Source organism: Macaca thibetana, chromosome 7 (genome assembly GCF_024542745.1).
Source record: "Macaca thibetana thibetana isolate TM-01 chromosome 7, ASM2454274v1, whole genome shotgun sequence".
Taxonomy (NCBI): domain Eukaryota; kingdom Metazoa; phylum Chordata; class Mammalia; order Primates; family Cercopithecidae; genus Macaca; species Macaca thibetana.
This window is the reverse complement of record NC_065584.1, coordinates 61,025,915-61,032,113: the sequence shown is the minus strand read 5'-3', so window position 1 is coordinate 61,032,113 and position 6,199 is coordinate 61,025,915. Positions and strand designations below refer to the sequence as shown.

At 36.0% G+C, this 6,199-nt stretch overlaps 1 long non-coding RNA gene across 1 annotated transcript; it reads right to left on the bottom strand.

Moving 5' to 3' along the window:
- Window positions 1–1,323: 1,323 nt before the first annotated feature.
- On the bottom strand, window positions 1,324–4,739 carry LOC126958758 (uncharacterized). The gene is made up of 3 exons (XR_007727285.1): window positions 4,577–4,739; window positions 2,363–2,496; window positions 1,324–1,940 (listed from the first exon to the last, which is right to left on the bottom strand). It is a non-coding gene; the product is annotated as an uncharacterized LOC126958758 (long non-coding RNA).
- Window positions 4,740–6,199: the final 1,460 nt, after the last annotated feature.

Genomic DNA, 6,199 nt, shown 5'->3' with positions numbered 1-6,199 from the left:
ACACTCATCAAATTACTTATGTTAGATGAATTTTATACCTTTATCTCTTTTTTAAAATCCTTTTTATGCAGTATGTTTCTTTAAATAAAAAACACACTTCTATTTAACCTATACTTATTTGTTATAATTACATGTGTGTTTGATATTAGTTTTTCTGTCATTTTCAATATATTATATTCATATTGCTTTCTTGCTTTTTCCTTCTTCCTATTTTTTCCCCAAATTGATAATTTTTTTCTATAGTTTTTCTCTCTTTATAACTTTTTCTCTATTGCATTCATTTTCAAGCATGGTGCTAGAATTTTCTGCACTGTTTTTATCTAAAAGTTACTCTGATAGTTCATTTTATACTACAACCTACTCTGGATAATTTAACAACATCTTGAATCACACTGATAATACAAATTAAACTATGCTATGAACTTATTTATATCCCCCTCTCTCCCAAATTCATATGTGAGGCCATAATCCCCAATATGATGCTATCTGAAGATGAGTCATTTAGAAGTAATTAATGTCATAGAAGGTCATGAGGGTGGAGTCTTCATGATGTAATTAGTAGATTTATTTTAAAAAATAAAGATCTCTTTGTCACTTTCTCTCACCACTTTCTGTCTCCCCCTCCCCAACCTGCCACTTGAAGACAAAGTGAGAAGGTGGCTGTCTGCAAGTCAGGAAGAAGGTCCTCACCAGGAAACAAATTTTGGAGTTGAACAAGCCTCCAGAATTGTGAGAAAATAAATTTCTAAGTCATGCAGTCTATGGTATTCTGTTATGGTAGCCTGAGCTGTCCAAGACAAATTATTAATGTAATCTTTTGCATGGGCATCAACTTCCTTTCCCTGGGGACCTCAACCTCTGTACTGAATCAGAGGACCTCAACCTCTGTACTGAATCAACCTCTGTACTGAATCTACTTATGCTTGCATGTGATAATCTACATCAGCAGTTCTCAATATGTGTTATGCTTCATAATTACATGCTGAGATTTTTATTTTCTAAAACTGTGCTTGCCTGACACACCTTGGCATGTCCCAAATCAGAATCAGGAAATCCAGAGAGGCCTATGATCCAGGGTATTTTAAGAAAACTTTTCAGGGAATTATTATATGCACCCTTGATTTAAAAAATAAAAACAAATGAGTCATATTGACATTTGTTTTTATTGGACTCCTTCAGCAATTGTATAGATCAATATTTCATTGATTTTCACGATCATCTGATCAATCCTCAGGAAGTGGCAATGAGCCTGGTTTAGTATTAAAGTTCAATCCATTCAATGAATGAATTGAATTGAATTTCCTGAATAAGCAAACATGGGGGTAAAATGCTGCAGCTAGACCTTCTGGTGGCCAGGTTCTTCTGCGGCCCTGCTGTGGTTTCTTAGAAGTGATTTCATTTGGTAAGAGCTATAAGTTATAAGTTGAAAGTAGGGTTATACTAAAAGCTTAGTGATTTAGTAGGGTTATACTAAAAGCTTATACTAAAACCTTAGTGATTTTCACTCCTGAGTGTTTTATCAAAACAAAACTAGTTAGAGATTTTTCCTCGTTTCATTTTCATACTAACGTCATCAAGAACCTGTAATGTTAAGTTCCTCACTTTACCTTTTGAAGTGCATTTGACGCACCAATATTCTTCTTTGTCCCTTTCCAATTTTCACACAATTCCCTCCCCAAAGCTCTTACTTTCAGAAACTTCTTCCCTTGGCTTGGGACAGAGTGGGAGGAAATTATTTACATATTTCTCTGAAAGTCCTTCCTTTTCCAGTATGACAACATAGGTGTTTCAGCATTAATGGTCTTTTCTTTCAACTTGACTCCCTCTGCTTCACATATTACAGAAATTTCAGAAAGTTCCTGGTTGTTTTCTTATTTTCATGAGGAAGAAATCTGTAGTCTCTTCTTGTCACCACTGGAGGGTGTCCAGGTTCTTGGCGTCTTGAAGAAAGAATTGGACAAAATGCACAAAGGAAGGAATAAAGAGATTTATCGAAAATGAAAGTACACTCCACAGTGTGGGAGTGGGCCCGAGCACAGGGGCTCAAGGGCCCCGTTAAATAATTTTAGGGAGTTTAAATATCCGCTAGAGGATTCCATTGGTTACTTGGGGCACATTCCATGTAAATGAAGAGGATAAAGTAAAGTTACAAAGTTATTTACTTGGCCTACACCCTATGGAGAGGATATTTCCTGTCATAGCTGAAGTGTGAATTGGCCTTATGTTCCCTGCCTCCAGACCCTCTTTTCCTGCCTCATCTCCCCTCTGAGAGATGTGACCCCATAAATCTTTATGGGAGGCAGAGAAACCAATGGTCTTTTTTCTGTGTCTGCTTCATGCTGGCTTGGGGTGTAGTCCCTACCTACTGAGGATCATGGAACTCTCGCCCTGCTCTGTCTGGTGGAGGCAAGGTAGCTTCTTGATGGCCAGGGCTGGTGTCTTCACTTGGAACCGGCTGGAACCTTTGTTGCATGATTATGTGAAGCTTGATGGTCTCTAGGCAAGAGGAAATGAATTTGGTTAAAAGATTTATTGGGAACTTCATGGGGTGGATACCTATGTTATCAAAAATGTTTGTTACAAAAATTTGCAGGAGAAAAAAGTAAAACCTGATTTGTTCTAGAACCGATGTCTTTCCTTAATGCACAAGCAACTCCATTTTGGTTTGGTTTGGTCTGTTGGGGCCTAGAGAATGAGCTTAGTCCAAAACAATGGCCCTCAGAATTTTGTTTAGAAAAAAAAAACTCCCCCGTTTTGGTCAGGTTCTCACTTAGGTGAGAGTGTGACCAAAACTTAGGGCCTTAGTGCCATTCTCAGTTACCATCGTTTTGGGTTTCTTGTCTCAACACATCATTCATAGGTTAGTGTGTCTTCATGGTTGCACATTTCTTTTAGCTCCTGTCATTCCAGTTGAAAAGAGACCATATGACATTCTAGAGATGGCTGCATGCAAGCATTTAAAACCTTTGAGAAAATACAGTGCACCAGGGAGACTATTGTTATGACTACTGCGAGGATAATACAAAGAATTTGGAGTATGCTGCTTACCCAAGTTTCCCACAAGCCAAACCTCCTAAAATCAAATGGATCAAAGAATGAGCTAGATAAAGAGTTTGCTCACTTAACTAAGCAGTCTCTTTGTTAATCCCCTACCACTGAATTTCTATAATCTTCATTTGATGAATTTTTCCATAGGCTACAAGTGTTAGCGGCTGCACAGCTACTTCTTTGTTTAGCCAATTCTACTATAACTTTCACAAAATAATTTAAAATCTGTTGTGTAACTGTAGTCTTTACAGTAGAATTTGCTATAGACGTTATCATGGGAAATACATTTCTAATCATTGCCTCTTTTACTTTAAACCATGGAAAAAGGAACTAACAAATGATCCCTTTTAGAAGAGTGAAGGCCTTCTGGCAATGTTCTCTTTAACCCATGATGTGGGTTAAGAGGAGTCAACCAGTGTTTGTTTTTGACTGATTATGAAGCAACATACCTACCATTAAAGTTTCTTACCTACATTGGGCCTTCATCTTTAATCTATCAAGTATAAGTTTATCCATGTATAAGGCTGGCTGTAACTCCTTCACAAATAAAAGTACATCCCATAAGTGCACATAACAGACCCCTTTTCCACTTGTATTGTTTATAGAGGCATAAGCAAGAGAAAATACTCAAAGATAAGAGTTTCATGATAGAAGTCTTCATCTGTCAACTTGGAAAAAGCTATTCACATTAAGGATTCCATCTTCTTCTTTGAAGAAATTTCCCTGGTTAGTACTACATTAAGGGTTCCAATGAGTGTACAGTTCTGAGAATGTAGAGGGACCCTTCTCATTTATGTGATTATAAACCCAAAGTTCAAGGTCCCAAAGTTTTTGTTGTAGTCTGGATGGCAAGGACAGTCTTTCACTGATGTTTTCAGAAGATCCAAACCATAAGAAGCTTTTTCAACTGGTTAAAATACACCGTTGCTTAATAATCTACTGTTACAACATCAGCATTCTTGCATGGGAAAACTTCTATTCAACCAGAAAACATGCATGGAAAATAACAATTGAATGAAATCCCTTTTAAAAAGGTTTAAATGGCCCATCAGATGACCAAATGTACCTGAAGCTTTAATTGTTTTCCCAGGTATATGGGACCAAACACTGATAATAAACTATTTTAGTAATTTGGAAGTCACTACACAGATTGTATTCAATCTGGATCATTTTATCTTTTCTATGGTGAGTCATGGAATGCAGAACTTTTAATAATGAGAGTTTTAAGGACTCAGGAAAGACAAGATGGCCACCTGATTCTCCATGAATCCATGCTTAATCAACATTAGACTTCTATGCTCTTGAATACCAGTTGTTTTTCCAAATAAGTGCATAGCACTGACAAGGAAATTTGGTTATTCCTGTGGTTTACAATACCATAATAACAATACTTAGACATTAGAATTTTAGAAATCCCATACAATTTTGGAACATATATTAGCATTATTCACAAAAATATAACCTAAAGAAGACTCAACTTCAGTTTGGCAATCCCATGTACTTAAAAATGTCAAACAATTCTGTTTACCTCTTTTCTGGATGTTTTCAAGGGCTCTCTGATCATTCCAAAAAGCGAGGCATTTGGAAAGAGAATTTTGAAACTGAAGTTTGATTTTGGAATTCCAGATTACCATAAATTATATATTTTGCCAAAATGATGACTCAGAAATTTTAACGAAGCAAAATCCTTTTATAACCTTTTACAGAAAAAAAAAAAAAAAACCACAGTTTACTGTTCGTACATACCTTGCATATATAACTGTTTCTAGTAGTCACAATTGCATGTTACAAAGGCGACTCTTAGCAGTTTTAATTTTAACATAAAACCTGGAAAGTTATGTTCTGAAAAGGTTTAACTATGTCCAGGTTCTTGGTGTCTTGAAGAAAGAATTGGATAAAATGCACAAAGATAAGGAAGGAATGAAGGGATTTATCGAAAATGAAAGTATACTCCACAGTGTGGGAGTTGGCCCCAGCACAGGAACTCAAGGGCCCCATTAAAGAATTTTGGGGAGTTTAAATACCCTCTAGAGGATTCCATTGGTTACTTGGAGTAAGCCCTATGTAAATGAAGAAGATGAAGTAAAGTTACAAAGTCATTTACTTGGCTTACACCCTATAGAGAGGATATTTCCTGTCATAGCTGAAGTGTGAATTGGCCTTATGTTCCTTATGTTCCCTGCCTCCGGACCCCATTTTCCTGCCTCATTCTCTTGAGGGACTTTCATTGTTCACAGTTACTATTTCATATTATGCAGAATCAATTTGCTTAGACATGTCTTATTGGCCATTACTTTTTTCATATTCAAAGTAATGAATATCACTTCTCAGAATATTTTGATAAAATAAGGGACAGAGGAAGTAGGGGACAAGTTCCATGGAGCACATTTCCCAAGGAGTATTTTATTGGGGAAATACTGTACGTGAATAATTTTCTTTAGGACATATTACATATAAAAAATTGGCTCTCCTGAAAGATTGATGAGATTTACAGTGCTACTGCCAACACATAAGTATACCTAAATTATATACAATTTATCTTTATTATTTTAAATAGGTGAATAACAGTATCTATACATAACTTTATTGCTTTGGGCTGTTCCGTATCTTTCTCACTATTCTAGTAATAGTCAGAGGTTTTGTAAAATCAGTATTTCCCTACTCTACATCCACATGGTTTGAGTAGGCCAACCTACCACAGGCTCTTCCCTAAACATGAAACATTGATCTCAAGACTAAAAATGACTCCAGCTGATTTATCCTGGTGCATGTACACTTGTTTCAATACCAAGATCCCCAGAGCTGTATTACTCTTGGACTTTACTAAGCCTACTTCAGTAGCTTTTCCTTTGAATATATGAGCCCCTCCATATAATATCCAAACAATTCTTTATTTGCTTAGATTTCTGAGAGTAATTCCATTGTTGAAAGACAATTACTGGTTCTTATGCAGTATTATTTTTATTAGCTCTTTATTTTTTATTTGTTAATGAGAACATGAGTTTCCTTTATACTTTGAACTAATCCACTTTGTTTACTCAACCCAACTAGCATATTTTGGGCATTCTATTAATTGTTTTGGGATAAAAACACTAGTGTGTCATAAATTCTGACTCAAAAAGCTTACAAAATATTTGTATAAACAGACATG